Below are 25,071 nucleotides of genomic sequence, written 5' to 3'. Positions count from 1 at the left end.
ATTTACTACAGGTTCAAACAAATGTGTATGTTATCTGCTTTTCACGGAGACTATCCTGTTATCCTATGATGTGTAAGTTACCTCATTGTAATTAGAATAGTTCTGAAGAAATGCCTCTGTAAAACCTGTTTCTGCACCCTTTTCAAAGCATCTTTATCACTGAGAATTATTTGTAAAAGTTCTACCTTTTGATGTCATAAGTCTATAAATAAAGGTCCAAGACAAGGAAATAGGACAAGATGATGCCAGGCTGGACCAATTAAGAAACTGTGTGACTGTCTCTTCATTGCTTTCATCTGTCGCTAACCCTTCAGGGAACCCTGGACCCGCCAGAGCGGGCCTATGGCAATTTCATATAAATTGAATTACATAATATGCAGTCCGTGGTCACTAGCTTCTTTCACTTAGCATGCTTTCAAGGTTCATCCATGTTATAACATGCATTAGTACTTCATTTCTTTTTTATTGCTGAATAATATTCCATTGTACAACTATATTACATTTAATTTATCCATTCATTAGATGATGGGAAATTGTTTCTACATTTTGGCTATGATGAATAGTGCTGCTATGAACATTCATGTACAGGGAGGCCTGGGTGGCTCAGTTGGTTAAACGTCTGACTTTGTAGGAATGAAAAATTTCAGGCCCTAGAATGACCATGGAACTAATGTCGTTTTTCAAATAGAAGTTGTTTGAATTCCAGGATGTGGTTTAAGATAAGCTGAAATGCTTCCCTCCCTAAAGTGTGCAAACAACCCGCTTGAGCAACCATGTGGCCTCTGCTGTTTTGCTTATCTGACACTGCCAGATGTGTGTTGTAAAACTTGTAATGGACTCTGCTGTTTTGCTTGCCTGACGTTGCCAGATGTGTGTTGTAAAACTTATAATGGGAAAATACCTGTGAAGGAAAAAAAAAAAGGAAAACCCTATAAAAACCCTGCTTCAATCTTCTTCGGGGCTCTTCTCCTCTACCCCTGAGTGGGATAAGAGTTGAGCCCCAATGCATTGGTCCTTGAATAAAGCCTCGTGTGTTTTGCATCAAGTGACGACTCTCGTGGTTGCTTGGGGTGAGCGCCGGTACCCAGCTGATGGCGATAGGGTCTCCTTTTGGGGTCCTTACAACTTCAGCTCAGGTCATGGTCTCATAGTTTGTGAGTTTGAGCCCCGTGTTGGGCTTTGTGCTGACAGCTCACAGCCCAGAGCTTGGTTTAGATTCTGGGTCTCCTTTTCTCTCTGCCACTCCCTGCTTTGTTTTTCTCTCTCAAAAACAAATAAACATTTAAAAAAATGTTAAAAACCCATTCATGTACAGGTTTATGTTTGAACATATGTTTTCATTTCTCTTGCTTATATAGCTGGGAGTGGAATTGCTGGGTCATATGATAGTTCCATGTTTAACATTTTGAGGAACTTCTAAACTCTTCCTTCCAGCATTGCATAAGGGTTTCTATTTTTTCACATCCTCCCTAACACTTGTCATTATTTGTCTTTTCATGACTCCTCTACAAAGTGGATTTTTTCTTTCATATTTCCAGGTATAGTCTCTGATGAAAATCAATAATTACCATCTTGAGATTGTCCTAAGTTTTGAAAAGGATAGTGCTCTGAGAGAATAGTTTCTTGTTTGTTACTCCATTTTTCTGTTCAGTTTTTAGTTGGGAATGTTACATTATATAAATTGTTAACATAAAATGATTTCTAAATTTATGTATCACCAAGAAGTGGTGAGTTCACCATGATTACTGGGAGTATTTAAATAGATATGGCATGACTAGTTAGCAGAGACATTACACAGGGAGTATGGATTGGAATAGATGGTGTTTTGGGGACTCCAAAATCACCCCAAGTTTGGTGAGTTTTTAAAGACTCAATAGCAAGTTAAAGGCACCACTAAGGTTTAGTATAACATAGGCTACAGAGCAAAAGCAAGAGGAAAAACACATGCATCAGGTGGCGTTTAAAGAGATCTAACACATATTACAAGTCCTGCCTCATCTGAAGCCACACAGGATATGCTTTCTCCCCAGAAGCAAATTACAGGGACATAGGCGGAATGCTCTGCTCAGAGAAGCCCATTCAGGATTCAGAGTATGAGGCTTTTATGGTGCACTGGTCACATAGGCGTCTGCTGTTGTGCTACCACTGGCAGCAATAAAAACTGAGGACCTCAACAATGAAACCAGGTGTATATCATCAATCTCGATTTTCTGTAAAGCGAATTGACAAGCTGGTATGGCACCAAATATTGCTTTGGGTGTACATAACAAAATAAGTAATTAGTGACGTGAAGAACACTCTGAGGACCACATTGCTGCAGGCTGGCCAGCGGTCAACTATAGTTCAAGCCTGCCTTAGAGACATAAGGACTGAGTGACTAGACCTGGTGTGTTGGCTTTCCTCAGGGACAGTCTCTTAAAGAGAGTTTTCATCATTCTAGGATTTTTATCAACAAGATTCACACATGAAAATTCAATATGCCCAAAGACTGGAAAATAAATTTATTGAGGAGAAAACTTAGATTGCAAAGAAAATAATAAGAAAGTGACTGGAATCAAGCACATTAATCAGTTTTAACCTATTTGCTTAGAGAAAAGATTGGTAGTAGAACTTAGATATCAATATTGTGGTATTAATTTTATTATTTTTTTTAAAGTTTTTTACTTTAATTCCAGTTAGTTAATATACAGGGTTATATTAGTTTCAAGTGTACATGTGGTATTTATTTTTAATTTGGGATGGGCATTTCAAGTCTATTCTATCTTCTACAACAGAAAGTCTAATTTCTATCTTGGTATGAACTGAAGTATGACCCAGTAGGAGCCCAGCAGGTAGGCATGCAGGAATTAGAGAAAAGAGCATATAATAAGTTTCAGAGGGGGAAACAGAAATTATAGTATCAGAAGCTTAAGTTTGGACCAGATAACAAGGTCACACTGGCCCTTTTAGGAAAGGGAAGTTTAAACAGTTAAGAATAGAACTTCAGGGTAGATGAGGAAGTGAAAATGCTTAGTAGAGGAAAAGAGTAGAAGCAGGGAGGGAAATGGGCCCACATGTCTTGCTTTTTATTTCTCTTCCTTCCTCTTCTCTCTTAACAAGTGTTTATAAAATATCTGTAATATAGGCATAAAGAAAACTTTAAAGTGTGCCCTGAATGAATGATTTCCAAGTCAACCTGAGTCACGTGTGTCTGGATGTTTTCCTAATGTGCATTAACTCCTTGGTTTGTTGAATTTGCAGCGAGGGCTCTTAAAGGAAAGGCCTTTACTGGGAAAGCATGGACAAGCAATAGGTTGATTTATAGCTTTGGGGAAGCCTGGATGTTTGGATTCTGACTCTTGGTCAACACAGGGCAGTGGAATTTATGATGTGCTGTTTAAAGTCTGAATCTCCCCTGTAACCCCCAAGGTCTCTTTCTTTACTAATGGGTTTCAACCAGTCTAACCAGTTAGGTCACCTGGCTTGATTATGTGACCAGAGAGACAAAAACCCTGCTGGAAATTTCTGTACTAGCCTCTCATTAAGCCAAGATTCCTTGCACGTATCTTGATGGTTCAAAGTGGTGATAAGGCCTCAGACCAACATAAGTTTAAGGACCAGGGGAGCTTTTTTATTTTGTTGTTGTTTTAAGCTACTAAATTTTTAATGTAATTTCTATGCAGTAATAGATAAATAGCTAATTAATCAAGGCATGAATTGGTTGTTTGGGTATCTGGATGAAATAAAGCTGAATGTGAAGAATAGTCCCTTTATTTTTTGCTTCAGAGTACATTTTTACAGTTCCCATCCCCATACTACACACATTATACACATTTTGAGATGGGTGAGAGGTATGCCTTATTTTGTAAATTGGGAAAAGGGTAATTAGAATACTAGCAGACCACAACACATTCCCAAGCAGATTGGTCTTATGAGACGGCAAATAGAAGCTGGGAGACAGGGGCGCCTGGGTGGCTCAGTCGGTTAAGCCTCCGACTTTGGCTCAGGTCAGATCTCACATTCGTGGGTTTGAGCCCCGCATTGGGCTCTGTGCTGACAGCTAGCTCAGGGCCTGGAGCCTGCTTCCGGTTCTGTGTCTCCTTCTCTCTCTGCCCCTCCCCCTCTCATGCTCTGTCTCTCACTGTAATAAAATAAATAAAACATTAAAAAAATTAAAAAAAAAAAGAAGCTGGGAGACAGAAAATAGTTCTTTTAAAGCTATTCGTGCTCATGCACGTAATGGAAATTCTTCAAGTTCCCCCAAGGGAACATATCCCAGTTTGAAGACTGGAGAGGAGGTATATGCTGTGTTGGGAAATACTCAGAACCAGGAAACAGTGAATTGTGATGAAATAAACACTTTTGAGAAGGATTTCAGTGGTCACTGTTGCTGACTCTCAAGCTATAGTCAAATCTAGAAAGTCATCATAAACCAGAGTCTGGGCTCAGTTGGATTTTCTGGGATGATGGAAAACATCTATGCATGGACTCCGTCTCCTTGCCTTTTTTTTTTTTTTTTTTTTTTCTAATGTGTATTTATTTTTGAGAGAGAGAGACAGACTTTAAGTAGGGGAGGGGCAGCGAGAGAGGGAGACACAGAACCTGAAACGGGCCCCAGGCTCTGCTGTCAGCACGGAGCCCGACGCAGGGCTGGAACCCACAAGACAGGAGATCATGACCTGAGCCGAAGTCAAATGCTTAACCAACTGAGCCACCCAGGTGCCCCATCTATCTCCTTGCCTTTGATGCTCCTTTTCCCTGAGAAATGGAAAATGGATGTCAGCTTGCTTGGTTGTTTTTGACAAATATTTTCCCCCTGGAATTCTTTTGTTTTATTATTGTTTTTAATGTGGATCTTCTAATTGTTTCTTCCTCATACACATTTACCCAACACCGACATAGGACCTCTTGCCCTTCATGGTATATTCTGCACGGCAACTCTAGATACATTTAGCCAACATAAGACATTTCAAGATGTGATTCTACAATGGCTATTTAATGTTTTACTATCATTGCCAGTGCATAATCAGATTTTAAAAATCTCTCTTTTTTAGTTTTATTGAAATATAACTGATGTACAGCACTATAATACATTAATACCCATCATGTCATAGATAAAAAAGAAGAAAAGAAAAAGGGAAAAAATGGTTTCAAATATACTTTATCATTTTAAAAAATCTTTTCAATCCAATTGAAAGCTGACTCTTAATAAAGTTTACAAGTAGAACTTCTTCTGTTATCTTTACAGTTCCTGAGGTTTTGGTCAACTCTCATAGCTTCAGTTGCCATCTATGCATCTGTAACAAAGATGCTGAAAGTGATTCTTCCTATTGAATCAGAATCAGGGACCGGTATTGAAAGTGAGACAAAGAACCATGAAAGAGGGACGTTTTGAAGAGAGTCACCCATTTTGGGGCCAGATTCTACCCCTGGGCTTACCAACACACAGCAGGATGAGCTTTACTCAAACTCATCCCCAACTCCAGTCTACAGAAGAGGGCTAGGGAGGGGTGAGGAGAAGGAGAGAGTCAGAGTTGCCCACAGCCAAGTAGTCCTTGCTTCCTTCACAAAACTACGTGAGGAAGAAGACTCCAATAGAAATACTGAGAGAGTTTGGGATGCCTACAACAAGGAGACTGGCATTTCTTCTCCAGTTGAACCTTAGAGTTGTCAGGATGATAGTGAGAGAGCCTTGGAGTCTCACAACTCTCACTGCTTGGCATGGCAGGGATGCACATGTTTCCTTGGGCCTTTACCTAGCCCCAAAACACTTGTGGTCAGGTGAAGGGACCCTAGCAGTAAAAAACTGGAGGAATGTGGATGGGGGTAGGTTGAGGTGGAAGAGGTCAAGTGAAAGAAAGCTAGATCTCTTGTCAGTGTAATAGAGGAAATAATGGAACTGAATCTTACTGACCCAACCCTCCCTCTCCCCCTGCTGCTACTTTCGGTTCCTCAAGCCCAAACTCTAGCAAGAAATAAAGGGTAAGGAAATTTCGAATTACATATGTGGTTGCATTTTTTAACTGGACTTGATTAAGTTCCCATAACTGAAAGTGAGGAATCCAAATGGAGATCATGGACTCTGTCCATGATGTTGTTACAGGACAAGGAAAGGGAATTCAGCGGAGCATGATTGAAAGCACTGATTTGAGGAGAAATTTTTTTTCATATAGGCACTCCATTGAATTGAGAGATTCTTATAAGTTGGTTACTGGCTGATAACTCTAAAATTTACATTTCTAGCTCCATTTCTAAATTGTCAATGGCCTTCTTGCATCTCCACTGGGATACCACACCAGATTCTGTACAAAGTCCATATGTGTTAGTTCTTTAGTAGGGGCTCAGGAGCCAGCCAGACTGGGTTCATTCCTGGCTCTACAGTTTGCTAGCTCTGTAACCCTGAGCAAGCTATTTAGTCTCTCTGTGCCTCAGTTTCTTCATTTATGAAATGTGGATAATAATATATTCCTCTTAGGATTGAACTAAATTATTTATATTGACTGGCACTTGTTAGACAAAAAAGCAAACAGTAGAGCAAGGATTTTAACACAGTTTTATTAGATTCCAGAATCCATGCTGTCAATCTCTGAGATCTACTCATAAGTACATCTGAAGTGACAATATTTTGACCTATATGACTATAAAATATATTAGTAAAATTCATTTCAATTAACTTCAGCTCTTTCATCTTTTTTAATGTGGTTACCAGAAAACTGAAAACTGCATGTGTGGCTCCCATTCTGTTTCTGCTGGACAGTGCTGTTCAGAACCTTATTATTATCTGAAATTTTCTTGCATTCGAAATCTCAAACATCTCACTCACCTAATACAATCTCTTTCCTTGCATTTTTCCTAAAATGGTCTTAGCTCCTCAACTTACGCACAGAGACACCCAATCCATAGATTTACTCAATAAACTCCTATTCATCCTGTAGGAGCAAGTCAATTATCACTCCTCAGAGCAGTCTTCCTTGACTTCTTTGATTAGGTCACAGGCCTTATTATAGCATTCCTTAAACATCAGACACTCAGTTCTTTCTGTCTTATTCTTTGTTACAGTTGCAATTTTCTGTTTATATGTGCCATTATTTGATTATGTCTGGGTACTCCACGAGGATGTAAAATCCCTAAGGGAATGAACTGTATGTTTTGACCCAACAGAAGTTCCCCAGTGTCCGCCATAGCAGTTAGCCCATACTAAACACTCAAAAAGATAAATAATCAGTACGTAAACATTCTTAATAATTTCAAAACTCACAGGGCTCTAGACCCACTGACACTAATATTCCATATTTTGTCCCTGTTTATCAGTCCTCTTCTAACTGTACTGACAGCTGCCCAGACTAGATGCCATGATTAATTATGCAATGGTTCCTTGCAAGTATCAAACTCCTTTTATTGCATCTCACTAGCTCTAACTCAAGGTAAACCTGATGCTCTGCTTTCTCTTTTTATATCTGGGTAGCCTTTTTCCAAGCCTTGGTGGAGAAAGTGAAGCCAGGTATGTTGGCACCACTCTAAATTAATGCACTCTAAACTTGACTGTTTGGCAAACCCAAAAAGCCTTCATACTTCCTGGGAATTCTACTTCAATATAAAGTAGAATTTATCTTGAAGTAGAATTTCTGTCCCATTGTTTAAAAAAATTTTTTTATTGTGAAATATCATTCATATAAAACTTTATAACATATACATAATAATAAAAAGCACCCATATATCTACCATCTGTTTAAGACGTAGAATATTACCAGGATCTTTAACTAAGCATGACTTTCACCTTCTCACTTTTCAGAGTGGACGGGTGTGCTAGAGGTCAGGATACAATGACAAGAGGTGTAAAGCAGCACCCTCTCAGGCGAATCAGGACACATGGTCACCACAGGCACCCTCCTGTGTGCCTCACTCAAATAGTATATTCCCCTACTCTGAATTTCATATTATCTTATTTTTGCTTCTTTACAGTAGGTACGTATTCGTAAACAGGGTTGTGTCATTTTATCTGTTTTTAAGCATAAGTTGAATCATACCACATAAATTATTCTGGTATTTGTTTCTCTTATATAACAGTGTTTTTGAGGTTTATCCATGTGATGTAAATATCTGTAATTTATTCAGATTACTTGGCTTTATTCCATTGATGAATACACCAAAATCTACCAATTCTGTGGTTGATTGACATAAAGCAGTTTTCAGTTGATTGACATAAGGCAGTTTTTAGTTGGGGGCTATTACAAACAGTGTTGTTAGAATATGCTTGGATTGTGTCCTGATGCTCAGGTGCCAAACTTTGGTTTATGATCTAGGACTTGAGGTTATGTGCATGTTCAACTTCACTGTATAATGCAAAACTGTATTACAAAGTGGCTGCACCAATTCCCACCAGCACCGTGTGAATGTTTTTATTCCACATCCTAACCAGCACTTGGTATCCTCAGATTAAAACGTTTTTGCAAATCCAGTGCCTAGGAAATATGGTCTCATTGTGTTTTTAATTTGCGTTCCTTCATTCATAAACAGGTTGAACCCCTCTTGGGTCCTGTTGGGTCAAAGCATATAGTTCACCCCTTAGGGATTTTATATTTTTTTCATATGTTTATGGTTCCTATTTTATGAAATGCTTTGTGCCTATTTTTCTATATATTTGTCTTTATTTTTTTATTTATAGAATTCTTTATGTATTCTGGATATTAATCCTTTCAGTTGTATGATTGCAGGTATTTTCCTTTTCCTTATACATTATCTTTCACTTAATTTATAATGTCTTTGATAAATAGATGTTCTGAATTCTAATGTGATTAAATTAATCAATCTTTTGTTGAGTGTTTTTTATATGCTGTTTAACAAACACTTGTTTACTTTAAATTCTTAAAATATTTTCTTATTGTCCTCCAAAAGTTTTATAGTTTTGTCTTATATTTAAGACTATAATTTGCTTAAAATTCTTTTTTGTCTCAGCACCCTTTACTCAAGAGCCTTTCTTTCTTCAATGATTTGCAGTGCTCTTCCTTCATAAATAATGATTCTACATATGCAAGGGACTTTTTTCTGGGCTCTTATTTTTATTTCATTGATCCATATTAGTTTTTTTTTTTTTAAACTTAATGTTTATTTTTGAGAGAGGGAAAGAGAAACAGAGTACGAGTGGGGGAGGGGCAGAGAGAATGGGAGACAGAATCCAAAGCAAACTCCAGGATCTGAGCTGTCAGCACAGAGCCCGATGCAGGGCTTGAACTCACCAACAGCGAGATCATGACCTGAGCCATAGTCAGATGCTTAATGGGCTGAGCTACCCAGAGTGGCCCTCCATTGATCCATTTTAAAAAATCTCAAAGCTAATATACATTAAAAAAAAACAAACCCCACAGTATTCAACTGTGGCTGGCTCTTTGTTCTTCAATAATACCTTTAGAATCAGTTTGTCAAGTAATATTAATCTTAGAGAGTTTAGAGATATTGATGCTTCTTATACAAAAGCATGATATATCACTACTTTTTAGGTTTTCTTTACTGTATAATTTTATCCCAAAGAGGTTTGTACACTGTTAAATTTATTCTTTTTCTTAATGTTTATTTATTTTGGAGAAAGAGAGACAGAGTGCAAGTGGGGGAAGGGGAGAGAGAGAGGGAGACACAGAATCTGAAGCAGGTTCCAGACTTCAAGCTATCAACACACAGCCCAAAGCGGGGCTCTAGCTCATGAACTATGACATTATTACCTGAGCCGAAGTCAGATATATAGCCTACTGACCTACCCAGGTGCCACAAAATTTATTCTTAAGCACTTGAAACTTTTATGTAATGTATCTTTTTTGGATATTTTCCCCAAGTTTTTTATGAAAAACTTTCAAACACACAAGAAAATTGAAATATGAGGAGTATCTATATGTCTTTCACCTAGATTCTGTCACTGTTAATTTTGTCATACTTAATGTCTCTGTGTATAATGTTTTGTTGTACCATTTCCACAAACTTTGCAAGTGATGAAGTCATCATTTAAATCTAGGAAATCTAGGGGCACCTGAGTGGCTCAGTTGGCTGAGTACCCAACTTCGGCTCAGGTCATGATCTCATGGTTTGTGGGTTCGAGCCCTGCATCAGGCTCTATGCTGACAGCTTAGAGCCTGGAGCCTGCTTCAGATTCTGTGTCTCCCTCTCTCTCTCACCCTCCCCTACTTGCCCTCTCTTTCTGTCTCTCAAAAATAAATAAAAAACATTACAAGATTTTTTAAAAAACTAGGAAATCTAATTTTACTGTCACATCAAGACATTTTAAGCTAATTTTGTATTTTCTAAGTATTCACAGTTGCCCATTTCTTTCCTTCTGTTTTGTCTTGACCAAACTGTAGTCAGGCTTCTATGTTTCCTGTAGACGGCTGCACTCTCCTGGCCCCAAGCTTCAGCAAGCATACACATAACAAATGGAACATGCACCCCCTTACTAGCTTCTCCTGAAAGCTGGCTGAGCAGAGTGAGACCCTTTGCCAGTCAGACCCCTCTTGCTTATCCTGTTTCTCCATAAAAGATTCTGCTCATCTCTGCTTCTCATCTTTTACTCCATAAAAGAAAAATCATTTTCTGTTTGATTTTTTAGATGCTTGCAGATGTCTGAGATAAGAATGTTCTCCCTACTACAATATTCTTTATTTCTAACTAAAGTCTCTTCCTACCTAAGTCTGGATTTGTTTTTATTTGACATTTCTCTGCCTCAGACCTGGAGTCTGCCATTTTTTCCACTTAAAAGGAAAGTGTTCCTTTCATTGTATACATTTTTTTTATTGTCTCTGTGTGTGTTTAGGCTTTTTACATCTAGCCATTTAAAAGTAAGTTGTAGATACCATGACATTCACCTCAATATTGTAAATATCTCAACAAGCATCTCAGGAATAAGGAGACCCTCCCTCATAACTACAATCTTGTTATCCCACCCAAAATAATTAACTATAATTCTATAATACCATCTGACATCTATTCCATACTCATATTTCCGCAAGCATCAACAGGGCCTTTTACTGCTAGGTTTTTTTTATTGTTTTTCTCTTTTACCGAAAACCAAATCAAGGTTCATGCATTATATTTGGTTGTCTGGTCTTTTGGTTCACTTTCTATTTAGAGCATTTGCTGTACCTTCTTACTTTGTTCTTTATGACATTGGCTTTTGAAAACTATATATAACTATTTTACATATATTATAGGATAAATCAAATTAGAAAATATATCAAGAGTAAGCCATAAGAGAAATAAGATACATCAAGAAAAGAAAAAAACCCAGCAATGTTGAATTTGAGCTGGCAGTATCACTATCAAATCATGATTCTAAAACTGTATCACTTGCTAATTTTCTTCACTAAAGTGAGCCAGAAGCAATGACACTCCAGAAGCACTGAGCGCTCTGAGTGCCCATATTATAGTTTCTAAATACTATTCCCCCCCCTCAAAGGAATCATTGACTTTTAATGGAAAGAATGGGTGATTCCAGATCTGATGCAGTGAAGTAAAATATAAGCATAGAATATCTTACTATGACCCTGAGATTAGATTTCCAAGTTTTAAATTATGGCTCTCCTGCTTGCTAATTTAATCCCAAGCAGGCTCCACACTGTCAGTGCAGAGCCCAGCATGGGGCTCAAACCCATGAAACCATGAGATCATGACCTGAACTGCTCAACCAGCTTAGCCACCCCGGCACCCCTAAACCAAAATCGTTAATAAGACTTGCAAGACCCTGCCTTATCCCTCCCTTTCTACCTTATTATGTTCACTGCATACCATTCTTCCCTTTGCTTTCAAAATATGAACCACATTTTTGAATGTGCCACATTTTCATCTCCTTCAAGGATTTGGCTCATAATGTTCTCTCTTCTTGAAATGTTTTTCCTTGTCTTTTACATGGACCCCTCAATTCAGCTCAAATATAAATTCCCTAAAGATCCTTTCAAAGAAGCCTCGTTGTTATGTAAATTCCACAGCATGCTATACTTCTTAGTAGCACTTTATCAATTATATGATAGACTAGATTATGTTGCAGAAAAAATAATCCCCAAATCTCTGTAGCTTAAGACAACAAAGGTTTTGCTTTTTAATCCCATGTCCCCCAAGTTTCTTCAAGAAATTTTGTTCATCTAAGACACTTAGTCATTTAGTAGTGACAAAGTACTAGCTGTCTTAAACATTGGCAGTTGCCATGTTAGAGAGGAACGCTCCTTAGTTTCTCATACTGGGCACCTAAATACTTATCGTGGCTATGACACATGTTACTTTTTTCAAAAATTGAGGTGAAATTCACATAAATTAACCATTTTAAAATGAACAGTTCAGTGGCATTTAACTTATTCACAATGTTGTACAACCAAAACTCTACCTACTTCCAAAACATTTTCATCACCCCAAAATAAAATCCTGTACCTATTAATGTACCCACTAAGCAGTTACTCTATATTCCTCCTACTTTCTAGTCTCTGGCAATCACCCATCTGCTTACTTTCTCTATGAATTTACCTATTTTGGATATTTCATAGAAATGAAGTCATGTAATATGTGACATTTTGTGTCTGGCTTCTTACACTTAGCATGTTTTCAAGATTCATTCAGATTGTAGAATGTAATCGGAATTCATTTCTTTTTATGGCTGAGTAATGTCCCATTGTATGTGTTTATGACAGTTTTTTAATCCTTTCATCTGTTGATGGATATTTGGATTGGATATTTTGGCTATTGTAAGTTGTGTTGCTATGAACATTATTAGTACCTAAGTATTTGTTTGAATCTCTGTCTTCAATTCTGTTGAGTATATATGTATATACGTATGTGTGTGTGTGTGTGTGTGTGTGTGTGTGTGTGTGTGTGTGTGTATACATACATAGGAGTAGAATTTCTGGAACAAATGATAATCTTATGTTCAACTATTTCCGGAACTGCTATTTTCCACATGGCTGAACTATTATTTTGCCTTCCTACCAACAATATAGGAGGGTTACAATTTCTCCATACCCTCACCAACACGTATTATTTTTTCTTTTTTCTTTCTTTCTTTTTAAATTATAGCCATTCTACTAGGTATGGTATAATATCTCTTTGTGGTTTTCTTAAAATTTTTTTAATGTTTTTTACTATTTTTGAGAGACAGAGAGAGACAGTGCAAGCAAGGGAGGGTCAGAGAGAGAGAGGGAGACACAGAATCTGAAGCAGGCTCCAGGCTTTGAGCTATCAGCACAGAGCCCGACACGGGCCTTAAACCCACGAACCGTGAGATCACGGACCTGAACTGAAGCTGGATGCTCAACTGATTGAGCCACCCAGGTGCCCCTCTTTGTGGTTTTGATTAGCGTTTCCCTAATGACTACTCATGTTGAGCATCTTTCTCTGTGTTTGCCGCTGGCCATTTGCTATATCTTTTTAGGAGAAATGTCTTCAATTCCTTTGTCCACTTTTAAATTGTATTGTTTGTCTTCTTGTAGTTGAGTTGGGAGAGTTATTTATATCTTCTAGGAATAAGATCCTTATGATTGGCAAGTATTTTCCATTCTGTGGGTTGTCTTCACTTTCTTGAATAATGTCGTTTGCTGTACATAAGTTTTTTTACTCTTAATGAAATCTAATGTATCTAACTTTTCTTTGGTTATTTGGGCTTTTTGTTTCATATGTAAGAGGCCACTGACAAATTTGAGGTTATGCAGGTTTATCCCTGTTTTCTTCTAAGTTTTATAGATTTAGCTCTTATATTTAGGTCATTGATCCAATTTAAGTTTTAAATATGGTATGTAGGAGGGGTCCAGCTTCATTCTTTTGCAAATGGATATCCAGTTGTCCCAGAACCATTTGGTGAAGAGATGATTCTTTCCCTATTGAATGGCCTCGGCACCCTTGTTTAAAATCAATTGGCCATAAATGTATGGGTTATTTCTGGATTCTCACTTCTATTCCGTTGATCAAATGTCTATCTTTATGACAGAATCACACCCTTTTGATTATTGTATCTCTGTGTAGTAAGTTTTTAAATGGGGAAACATGAGTCCCCCGACTTTGTTCTTTTGGGATACTGTGTTAACTCTCCATAGCCCCTGGAAATTCCATATAAATTTTAGGACTGGCTTTTACACATTTGCAAAAAGTAGACATATGTCACTTTTGTTCATAACTCATTGGCCAGAACTATTAACTTTGGTGTAACCCAATTCCAATTTAATCCTATATGTTAGATAGAAAAGGAAAATCATATATTAGTGAGTAGCAGTAACTATGAACCTTATTATTTTTAAGTCAAGAAAGTCACCTTGTTACTCTAGGAGGGGACTGACACCCTATTTGTTTAAATACACTCATATATTAACTCTTTTCTGATTCTTCTTTTCCTAACCTCTTCTTGCTAAGTGAGAAAGTATGAAAAAGACTTTAGGCTGCTTGCAAGCTAACAAATTACTTGCCCCATAGGTTTTTATATAGACGGTGGCAGAAAACAGGAAACTTCTGTCTCAGAGACAAAAACTGTATGGTCACAGCAAAGGCAGCAGCCAAGGTAACATCATAGCTCAGTACTCTGAACCCCAGTCCTTATGGGGTGACACAGAGAGAGCCAAATGGTACTTAAGCATGCCTTTTGGGTGCAATAAAGAAGATTAAGTCAAGACTCTGATCTTATACAGTGCTCCTGGCAAATCCACCCATCCTACCTTCTAGAAAAAGACATTATTTTATTATCCTGGAATGTAAGTAAACGTTCCAGGGGAAAGATATCTGTAAATTTTACAGAGGGAGTCACCATTTTGATCTTTACTTATCTAGGAATGCAAATACATTTGCTCCAGGGGGAGTCCCTGTCTCTATCTTTTCAGGGCTTCCTGGCGGTACAAGCATTCCTAGACAGATAGTCCTAGAGCATATGGGCTAAACATGTAGAAGTGCTGCTGATTATGGAAAATTGTCTCTTAATATCTCTTAAATTGCCCCTTTCCAAGTTCTGCCTTTGAATATTCCACTGCACTTGCCTTAAAAAAAAATCCCATCCTTTCCAACTATTTCAATCGCAAAGACCCCTAAACTAAGTGCTACTAATGTCCTCAATATCAAAACAGTGTGGGCAAAAAACTTAAAGTGTGTGATCACAATATTTTGGCAAAAAGCACAATGATGAATGGTGTATAGGACAATAATCTTGAGCTAAAAGAGAAGATAGGAAAACTCCCAGCCTAGTTTAATTAATTAATTAACTTATTTAGCGACAAAGTGCAAGCAGAGGAGAGGCAGAGAGAGAGAGAGAGAGGAAGACACAGAGCTGTCAGCACAGAGTCTGATGCAGGGCTCAAAGTCATAAACTGTGAGATCATGACCTGAGCTGAAGTTGGATGCTCAATCAACTGAGCCACCTACATGCCCCCAAGCCAAGTTTATTTTAAAAATAGACTATTATATGGGCACCTGGGTGGCTTAGTTGGTTGAGCATCCAACTCTTGATTTTGGCTCAGGTCATGATCTTGAGTTCAAGCCCCACATAAGGTTCTGCACTAATAGTGCAGAGGCCTGCTTGGGATTTTCTCTCTCTCTCTTTCTCTCTGCCCCTCTCCACCTTTCTCTTTCAAAATAAATAAACTTAATAAAAATTGTTAAAAAGATAGCCTATGGGGCGCCTGGGTGGCTCAGTTGGCTAAGCCTCCGACTTCGGCTCAGATCAGATCTCACGTTTGTGGGTTCGAGCCCCGCGTCAGGCTCTGTGCTGACAGCTCGCTCAGAGCCTGGAGCCTGCTTCCAGTTCTGTGTCTCCCTCTCTCTGACCCTCCCCCTCTCATGCTCTGTCTCTCTCTGTATCAAAAATAAATAAAACATTTAAAAAAATTAAAAAAAAGATAGCCTATTATATTCGATATTAGGAATTTGTATTGAATATTACCATTTTTATTAAAAAGAAAGAACACATACACAATTTCTTGTGTATAGATATCAATGTAATTTTTGTACCATGGGAATAGACTTTTCTTTTTTAATTTTAAATATATCCTGTCAAGTACCTGTGCTAAAATAATTCAGGACAGAGATAGGGTAGCCTTCATATTGTTGAATGTTTTTTTTTTTTAATCCATGCCTTTCCATTTCCTTTTCTTGAACCCAAGATGATGGTAGTGAGGGTACAAGTGTGAAAAGGGTATTTTTGAAGTATCCTGGTGATGTCTTCAAAATTCTGAGGGAATTTCATTTCTAACATAAAATTCTCTACCTAGCTAAGTGAATAATCCAGTGTGAAAGTAGAATAAATCATTTTTACTAATTGCACCAGTTAGTGCTACAGATGAGTTAAAACTTTATTTTGGGGTTCAAAATAACACTCACTACTTCACACTTACTATTTTGGCTATGATTAAAAAAAAACCACCCTGAAAATAACAAGTCTTGGTGAAACTGTGGAGAAATTACTATCTATTAATGATGGGCATGTAAAATAGTGCAGGCAATACCAACACAGCCTGGCAGTTCCTGTAAAAGCTAAACATAGAATTACCATATGACTCAGCAATTCCACTAATAAGCCTATTCCCAAAGGAACTGAAAGCAGGGACTTAACCAGATACTAGTAAGTTGATTTTCACTGCAGCATTATTCACTTTAGCCAAAAGGTAGAAATAATCCAAGTGTCCATCAACAGTTGAATGGACAAGCATATACATGCAACTGAATATTTTTTAGCCATAAAAAAAGAATAGTGTTTTAACGCATGCTACAACATGAATGAACCTTGAAAACATTATGATAAATAAAGTAAGCCAACCCACACAAAGGTAAATATTATAGGATTCCAGTTACATGAAATATCTAGAGTAGGCAAAGTCATAGGGACAGAAAGTAGAGTAGAAATTATCAGAAGCTGGGGGGATGGGGATGAATAGTTGCTGTTCAATTGTTATAGTTCTGTTTGAAGTGATGAAAAGGTTTTAGAAACAGTGGTAAGCAAAGAACAACATTTTAAATGTGATTGTATTTTAAATGTGATTGATGCCATGAATTGTACACTTAATGATTAAAATAGCAAATTTTATGTTATGTATATAAACTAAAATTTTTAAAAAATTAATAATGTAACATTCCAAAAGCCATTGAATTGTATAAATAGGTGAATTGTATGGTGTGTGAATTATCTCCAATAAAAATGCCTTGAAAAAAAAGGCATTGATAATTTCAGCTTTGCTGAAAAAGAGACAGCTCTATATATGCTTGTAAGAACAGTTTGCACATAGGATAAGGTTGACATATCATTATTTTTTATGTATATATTTTGGGGAGGGTGCTAGCAAAGGGAGAGGCAGAGAGATGGGGACAGAGGATCTGAAGTGGGCTCTGGGCTGACAGAATGACAGTAGCAAGCCCAGTATGGGGCTCAGACTAATGAACTGCAAGATCATGACCTGAGTTGAAGTTGAACACTAAACTGACTGAGCCACCCAGGCTCCCCGACATATCATTATTTAATAAATGTATGTAAGGTAGCGTATCCTGAAATCCAAAAAGCAAGAAAGCAAGAAGGAAGGAAGGAGGGAAGAAAGGAAGGAAGGAGGGAAGGAAAGAAGGAAGGAAGGAAGGAAGGAAGGAAGGAAGGAAGGAAGGAAGGAAGGAAGGAAGGAAGGAAGGAAAGAAAGAAAGAAAGAAAGAAAGAAGGAAGGAAGGAAGGAAGGAAGGAAGGAAGGAAGAAAGAAAGAAAAAGAAAGAAAGAAAGAAGGAAGGAAGGAAAGAGAAAGAAAGAAAGAAGGAAAAAGAGAGAGAGAGAGAGAGAGAGAGAGAGAGAGAGAGAGAGAGAGAAAGAAAGAAAGAAAGAAAGAAAGAGAAAGGAAATACAAAATTAGAAATTGAGGACAGAGCTGTTGTTCTTTGGATCAGTTGCCAAATCTAACATACTACTAAAAAAACCTGTTAATCAGGCAAAACTTTGTTAGGCTAATTGCAGTAAGGAAGAAAACCACTTTGATAGAGTCTTAGTAATGCCTCAGAAGAGTGAAGTCAGAGGAAGATATTTATAGGGATTTAGAACCTTCTCTCAATATATGATTAGACAAGGTTTGTGATACAAACCTGAGGACTGGTAGATATAGTGAGATGAGGATCTTGTAATGAATCATGATAAGTATACTATTACTTGATATGTAAGTTTTTGGTCCAGGTGGTTGGTCTATTGTCCTAATAGAAAAGCCATTTGCATACATGAACAAATTACTTACCTAGATAAAATTAGATTTGCAAAACTTTCCCCAAATGGAAGGTGAAGTTATTGATTTATCATCCTATCTTTCTGGATAACATTTCCTGAGGCATATATTTTAGTTCTCTGTCCCAATACTTACTCTGTTGATGCAGGTGGTCTCAATTATTACTCAAGAAAAGTGAACAATTCTTACAGAGAGAAGCCTAAGCTTTCATTGTACCCTATTTCTTTCTTAGTTTAGAGCACTGATTGGCAATTACAGCCTGTGAACTAAATCTGGCCCATTGCCTATTTTATCCATAAGCTAATAAAGGTTTTTTTAAATAGTTGGGAAAAAATTAAAAGAATAATACCTGTGACACATGAAAATTAAAAGAAAATCAGCCGCCGCCGCCAGGGTCTCTGTGCCGCACGCGAATCGCCGGCGTCCTTCTCGCCGAGCTGAGCCGGCGCGGCCGCGGCTACTTTGTGGCGGTTCCCGCGGCCCGGCCCGGGGCCTGCGGAGTCCATCTCCGACGTGTGCGGGGCTGCAGCGGCCTGACTTCCTCGCGCAGGCTGGAAACTACAGGCACAAGCCATAGAAGCTGGAATATTCAGGTGCTGGTATTTTAAAGCTGACTTCACACCAACTCTGCAGTTTGCTATATACACATGCCTCTAGTGAGGTCACATATTCTTACATCATGTTTACCAACCACGTGTCCAGTGCTGGCGGTGACAGGGTGGCACAGCAGGTGTTCCATATTTCATCTTGTCATTTAGTTCTAACAATTTTGTGAAGTTGACTCTAGCCTCTCATTTTACAGATGAAGCAACCACCGGTCAGGTACTGACTCAGGGTCCTGTCACATGTGGAGCCCTGAACAGGGATCCTCATGGAACTTTCTGGCTCTGGGACCTCTTAGAAAGTTATTTCCCTCTCTGGGCATTACTGTTGTAGTGTAACAGTAGAAAAACTGAAACAAATGAGGCCAGTTTGGTCAGGGGAGACCACAGTTAGAGCTATGAAGAATATAAGCTCTTCGCAGCATTTAATCATGTTGAACCCACAGAAATTACCCATGATTTGGCACAAAGGAAGTATGTGTCAGCCTGTCGGTGGTTTGATGAATGAGCATAACCGCCATGAAAGAGGATTTAAAGGGCACAGTGGTGCTAGATTGTTGAAACATGAAAGTATCCCAGGTGATGGGGGAAGTTTCTGTACGGGAAGAAATAGGACAGTGTAGCAAGATGAACAGAGGGCTAGTTCTTTCTGCTGACCAGCCCTGATTGTGTGCAGATACCTCATTTTCCAGAAGTTTTAAATAAAGATATTTAATATTAAAAAAAAAGAAAAGAAAATCAAATTTCAATGTCCATCTGTAGTTTATTAGAATAATGCCACACTAATTCATATTGCCTATGGCTGCTTTCATGCTACAAGGACAAAGCTGAGTAGTTGCAGTAAAGACTATATGGCCTACCCAAAATGCTTAAATCTTTACTATTTATTTATTTATTTATTTAAGTTTATTTATTTTGAGAGGGAGAAAGAGAGTGCAAACAGGATAGGGGCAGAGAGAGAGGAAGAGAGAGAATCCCAAGCAGACTGCACACTGTCAGCATAGAATCCGATGTGGGTCTCGAACTTACGGAATTGTGAGATCATGACCTGAGCCAAAATCAAGAGTTGGGTGTTTAACTGACTGAGGCACCCAGGCGTCCCCTATCTAGCTCTTTATAAAAAAAGCTTACTGACCTCTTCCCTGCATGGGAAAACATTAATTACCATAGGGTGACCAAGCTATTTGAGAACAAAGAGAAGAGGACAATGTACAGGTTGAAAAGTATAAAGAAAAAGAATGAAAGAAATTCTTCTATGTCTGGATGACTAAATCAAAGATATTCTATTCATATATGAGGACAAAACTGACAGCAAGATATCTTAAAGAAAAATATTTTCTCAGATACAAAATTTAACAGAGCAAACTAAACCCAAATCTTGAATGTCTTCATATTTGAAACACAAGGCACTTACTTTTCAGCAATTTTCTGCATCATTCAGCAAAAACATAACAAATGTGAACATGTGTTTCTGCTGGAGAAGGACAAGTGATAGAAATATTTTCTAATTTGTTCTTCACTGCATACACATACATACCCACCTGCACAAACTCACACTCACCAAAAATAAGCTTACTCCCAAATCAAAATTAAAACACTAATAACAAGGTGTCTATGTGGGAATGGAAAAGAGAGAAAAGAAAAGAAAAACATGAAATAATGCTGCAAACCACATCTACAGTTTGTATTTAAACAAATAAATGAAGATCCTGGGAGTAAATGCAAAATGCAAAGTTAACTGAAAGAAAAGTGATGAAAGATCATTATTAGTATATAAAAATACTCCTATTTCATAAGTATTAGTGGATGATCTTCTCTGCTTCTCTACAACTTTGGAACTATAGAGCTGGATTGTTAAATATACTCCATGTGAGTGCCAAAAAATAGTAAGATTTTACTGTCAACCTTTGATGTCACATCAAAAATTTCTAGGGCATTTACATTGAGAGGCTGAATATACAGACAAAACCAGACTGTACATAAAAACAGAACTCTGACTCACAACCTGCAGCAACTAGCATAGGAAATTAACCCATTATGTATGGTAACCAACCCAGGAAGTCAACCCACTGTCTGTGGTCAGACTTGTATGAAGTCAAACCACCATCTCTAGCAAACAGTCCAGGAAGCCAAACAATTACAGAATAATCCCTGTAATAATCAGCCCCAAATGTCTAGGACTTGATTAATACCTGATAGTTTTTCTAGTCTTTGCCCCTCCCCTTCTCCCTCCCCTATTTCAGTGGAAGGAAGGCCAAATAGAAAAAAACAGGTCACATAACCAATCACATAGGATATTCCTCTGCTTGCTAGTCCACCTGCTGCTTCCCCACACCAACACCATCCAATCAAGCCACACCCAAAGCCTTCACTTTTTCTCCACTATGAAGCTTTCCTACTCTTCTGCCTGACTGAACTGCTGCCAGGCACAGAGATGGTAATTCTCTTGCTGTAGCAAGCTCAGAAAAATAGCGTTACCTTGTTCTCATTTGGGTAGTTTTCATTTGTTTCTGCAAGACTGTTGGGAGCCATTTATTAATCACTAAGTTGAGAAAACTCCCTGTGAGGTTAAGGCAGGTTTTGCACTGTCTCCTACTATCAGATGGTGACCAATGTCTACCCCCTACTCAATTATTTTTTGAACACCAACCCCCCAAGGCACCTTGCTGATTGGTATCGGGAGTGACTTGTCCCCTTATTCTAAAATATGCTGATTGCACCTTGTGAATAAACTTATTATAGGAATTTCTTCTTTTGTGATTATAGGAGCAAATATTGCATTTCCTGAGAAATCTGTTTTATTTCCTCTCAAGAAAACAGGCTATTGACCCCAGCTCACAAAGAACTAACTTTTGCCTTTACTATGCTAAAAATATTGTCTTGTATTTGAATGCTGAAAATACCTACCTTCCCCATATGATAAGCATCTAAGTCACCTACATCAATCACTGTTGATAAAGATTATGCATGAGTCTTCTACCAATCTAAGTTCTGGGAAATTTTTACATGCCAACGAAATTTGTCCTCAGAAATCATTGCCAAAGGCAAATGCCACTTCTGTGCTGTACCCCGTACATTTTTTACCATAAATAAAGCTGACTCTCAGGTCAGTGCAGAGATGCCTGCCTGGTGAGCAGAAAGAAATTCATGGCTCTCTCATCCCTCCCCCTTTTGCTGACACTGTCCATCCTTCAGGGAGACTTGGACCTGCTGGAGCTGGACTCTGACACAAGACTATTATTATCTTCATCAGAAATGTCTTCTAGTTTTTATCCTTTGCTATTCAACACTTGCTGTGGGAAAGACTGTTTGGCTAACATCCTAGAATATGTAACATTGTCAATGCCCAGCTGCCTTCATATTCTTTTTTTAAATTTTTAATTGTTATTTTTTTAATTTTTATTTTTTGATAATAGCCATTGTAACAGATGTGAGGTGATATCTCATTTTAGTTTTGACTTACATTTTCCTGATGATTAGTGATGTTGAGCACTTTTTTAAAAGTAGTTTATTGTCAAATTGGTTTCCATACAACACCCAGTGCTCTTCCCCACAGGTGCCCTCCTCCATCACCCCCTCCCCCTTCCCCTTCAACCCTCAGTTTATTTTCAGCCTTCAATAGTCTCTCAAGTTTTGTGTCCCTCTCTCTCCCCAACTCTCTTTCCCTCTTCCCCTCCCCCTGGTCCTCCATTAGGTTTCTCCTGTTTTCCTGTTAGACCTATGAGTGCAAACATATGGTATCTGTCCTTCTCTGCCTGACTTATTTCACTTAGCATGACACCCTCGAGGACCATCCACTTTCCTACAAATGGCCAGATTTCATTCTTTCTCATTGCCATGTAGTACTCCATTGTATATATAAACCACATCTTCTTGATCCACTCATCAGGTGATGGACATTTAGGCTCTTTCCATGATTTGTCTATTGTTGACAGGGCTGCTATGAACATTGGGGTACATGTGCCCCTATGCATCAGCACTTCTGTATCCCTTGGGTAAATCCCTAGCAGTGCTATTGCTGGGTCATAGGGGAGTTCTATGGATAGTTTTTTGAGGAACCTCCACACTGTTTTCCAGAGTGGCTGCACCAGTTTACATTGCCACCAACAGTGTAGGAGGGTGCCCGTCTCTCCACACCCTCACCATCATCTATAGTCTCTTGATTTGTTCATTTTAGCCACACTGAATGGCGTGAGGTGCTATCTCAGTGTGGTTTTGATTTGTGTTTCCCTGCTGATGAGTGATGTTGAGCATTGTTTCATGTGCCTGTAGTCCATCTGGATGTCCTCTTTGGAGAAGTGTCTGTTTATGTCTTCTGACCATTTCTTCACTGAGTTATTTGTTTTGTGGGTGTGGAGTTTGGTGAGTTCCTTTCCTTTATCTGATATGTCATTTGCAACTATCTTTTCCCATTCTGTCCATCAAAACCCTCGAGGAGAAAGTAGGAAACATCCTCCTTGACCTGAACTGCAGCAATTTCCTTCTTGACACATCCCCAAAGGCAAGGGAAATGAATGGCTTCATATTCTAAAGAGCATTTCTGAAACTGGTTTGGCCTTTGCATGATAAGTAATTATATGAAGATTTTGGAGGAAAGGCTGGGTTATGGTATTCCCCCTTCATCTTTAATTAGGATTATCTCTTCTATCCCAGTAATATTATTTACCACTATTTTTTTAAAAAGAAACTTCTGAGACTTTTTGTCCTCAGCTATTATTATTCTATACATCACCTTTCTGCAGTATAAGGTGTAGCCCTGTCTCCATTCCAGGTCTGACCTTGAAGTCTGGCCACCTTTTCTTGATTCATGTTATTGTTCAATCTGAAGCAAGAAGCTCTGTCAGCACAAGCAGGTGGCAATAGCAAAATGGGTGCTTTGAGAATGGGTGAAGATAGAGAATGGAAGCAATTAGTTTTAAGAAAATAAGTTTCCAGGGGCACCTGGGTGGCTCAGTTGGTTAAGCATCCAACTTTGGCTCAGGTCATGATCTCACCTCTCATGAATTTGAGGCCCGTGTTGGGTTCTATGCTGACAGCTGAGGGCCTGGAGCCTGCTTCCAGTTCTGTGTCTCCCTCTCTCTCTTCCCCTCTCCCACTCAAGCTCTGTCTCTTTCTCTCAAAAATAAACATTAAAAAATTATATAAAAAAAGAAAATGACTTTCCAGATCTCCAACTTTTCTATATGCGTTTTCTTAAACCAGATCTGCCTAAGAATTCAGCTGTATAGTCAAGACAGCATGCTGTTTTTCACATTTCATACAGGTCCTTCCTTTCCAGCTCCCCTTTTGCATCCACTCCTTATATGAACTTACTATGGTGAATTGCTTGGAAGAGAGGAAGTCTCCAGGGCTCCAGGATGGATACACTTTGAAACACACTGTCAGCTACTGAAGAAGTGAGTGTCTCAAATGATATAGTAACACATCCTTTGCAAGTCAAATGTTTCTCAGTTCTTTGCTCTCAGCAAAATTGAAAGAAGTTCTAAAGAAGATGACAGCCAAAATTACATTAAAAATGAATAGTTGATTGATAACTATGTAACTTGGGGCATATATCTGAGAAAAAGTTCATATAATTGAATAATATCACTATAATAAAAGCTCTTCCATTATCATCTAATTTTTTATGCTATACGGTATCAAATAAAAACAAATTCAGACCGTAAATGAGATTTCCCCCCTCAAAAAGACCATTGTGATAGGGGGAGGAAGATACTGCAAAAGAGAGAACAGTTGTAGTAAACAAGGTCAGAAGGAACAGGGTGTTGGGAAATGGGATTGGCAGAGGCACTCTGAGCAGTTGGCATGATTGGACAGTTTTTCTATGTGGTCAGCCACTTCTGTGAGTGCCGGAGGCCCGCTCCGGCGGGTCCAGGGCTCCCTGAAGGGGTAGCGGTGGACGAGAGGCAAGGAAGAGACACTCACGCAGCGCAGCTTCTTAATTGGCGCAGCCCAACATTCATATTCCATCTCCTGTATCTCCTGTGTCCTCTATCTTCTTATATCTCCATCTAACTCCTCCCTAGCCAGGTCTTGGACCTTTATTTAAAGACATATGACATCAAAAGGTAGAACTTTTACAAATAATTCTCAGTGATAAAGATGCTTTGAAAAGGGTGCAGAAACAGGTTTTACAGAGGCATTTCTTCAGAACTATTCTAATTACAATGAGGTAACTTACACATCATAGGATAACAGGATAGTCTCCGTGAAAAGCAGATAACATACACATTTGTTTGAACCTGTAGTAAATCTTACAACTAAGAAGATAGCAGGATGTTTTCAGTGAGAAGCAGATAGCAAACACA

The 25,071-nt window shown here is 38.4% G+C and overlaps 1 long non-coding RNA gene across 3 annotated transcripts in view; it reads left to right on the top strand.

Moving 5' to 3' along the window:
• LOC115305600 overlaps nt 1-25,071 on the top strand; it is a 159,787-nt gene that overhangs the window by 62,400 nt on the left and 72,316 nt on the right. The window lies entirely within an intron of this gene.

Source organism: Suricata suricatta, chromosome 10, assembly GCF_006229205.1.
Source record: "Suricata suricatta isolate VVHF042 chromosome 10, meerkat_22Aug2017_6uvM2_HiC, whole genome shotgun sequence".
Classification (NCBI taxonomy): Eukaryota; Metazoa; Chordata; class Mammalia; order Carnivora; family Herpestidae; genus Suricata; species Suricata suricatta.
Note: the sequence above shows the minus strand (reverse complement) of the source record. Positions and strands in the feature narration are given on the sequence as shown.